Source organism: Schistocerca piceifrons, chromosome 3 (assembly GCF_021461385.2).
Source record: "Schistocerca piceifrons isolate TAMUIC-IGC-003096 chromosome 3, iqSchPice1.1, whole genome shotgun sequence".
Lineage (NCBI taxonomy): Eukaryota > Metazoa > Arthropoda > Insecta > Orthoptera > Acrididae > Schistocerca > Schistocerca piceifrons.
Window position 1 is genome coordinate 440045047 of NC_060140.1, and position 1343 is coordinate 440046389.

General features: G+C 42.8%; 1 non-coding gene across 1 annotated transcript; it reads left to right on the forward strand.

Annotated features, from left to right (window-relative positions):
* Positions 1-240: 240 nt before the first annotated feature.
* On the forward strand, positions 241-324 carry Trnal-cag. Its single transcript has one exon. It is a non-coding gene; the product is annotated as a tRNA-Leu (tRNA).
* The last annotated feature ends 1019 nt before the right edge of the window (positions 325-1343 follow it).

Consider the following 1343-nt stretch of genomic DNA (forward strand, 5'->3'; position numbering starts at 1 on the left):
TTTAGCCCAGACTCGAACCACGTCACGTTGCTGGACTGTCTCTTGCAGTATTTACGCCCAGAGTTGTGCAACGCCGGAGCACAGCGCAGCAGTCGCTGAGCGACAGACTGCTCGTTGTGACTGCCACACACGCTAACGCTGACCTCGGAACTCGCTCTGCTGTTGCAATTCATTTTCTCGCCTACTTGTCGAAAGCGGAATGTGGGAGAGAAACTGTCGCACATTACATCTTACTTGGCTGTCAGGGTGGCCGAGCGGTCCAAGGCGCTGCGTTCAGGTCGCAGTCCACTTCTGTGGGCGTGGGTTCGAATCCCACTCCTGACAAAAATTTTTACGAAGGCCGTTTGATTCTAATTTTTGCGCATGTCGATAAACCTGTAACCAGGAACGTATAGAACGCATAGGTGTATTGCCAAATCTCATTACAAAGTATGTGGCAGATGGCGTTGATGGTTCCCTGCGATAACATAATGTGTGATTTAAAAACAGGAACGATTATTCAATACTTTTCGTTATCTGAAATTATGGTGGAATTAAAATAACAAATGTGGGTCGAGTAAGCGAGACTCCACTGAGTTTCGGCAGCCACATCTGTACTGCACAGTTAATGCTAGAGCCTGCAAGGCCACGTAAGATGTTGGGATACTAAAAGACGCTGTGTTGCTGTATTTTCTGTGCTTATCATTAACACTGCCAGCATGGAAGTCTCATGAATGTAAATAAACATCAATAAAGGTTTTTTTTGTATCCGCTGTAACTACATCCATCTTCGGTGTAGAATCACCACCCACTTCATCCACACACCTTTACAGAACCAACGTGCTTAGAAGACGTATTTCATATGTCATGTAAGGCAGTTAGAAATGTGCTAGGCGCGTTTGGATATTCCATGCAAAACTCAAAACTACTTACGTGTTTCAGGTAAACCTTTCTTATTTTACGACATAGTCTTCTTTTAGGCTTATACACTTCGTCCAACGCTATTCTAATTTGTTGATCCCTTCCGAATAATAGGAATTGTTCAAGTCTGCAAAATAGTTATTAGTTGCTCCAATTATCTCCTTGTTTGAATAAAATCATTGTCCTGTCAGACATTTCTTCAATTTGGGGAACAATTACTAGTTCCAGGGAGTCAAGTCTAGAGATTAGGGGTCATGTGAAACCAGATAGAATCCTATCTCTATTAATTCTGTGACCATAATTGCTGAGGTCTGTGCTGGTGCATTGTTGTGATGGAAAAGGACTTTTTGTGAACAAATCACCGGCGTTTTTCTTGCAGCTCGGTTTTCAAACGGTCCAGTAACGATGAATAATATGCATGTGTAATGGTTTTACCATTTTCC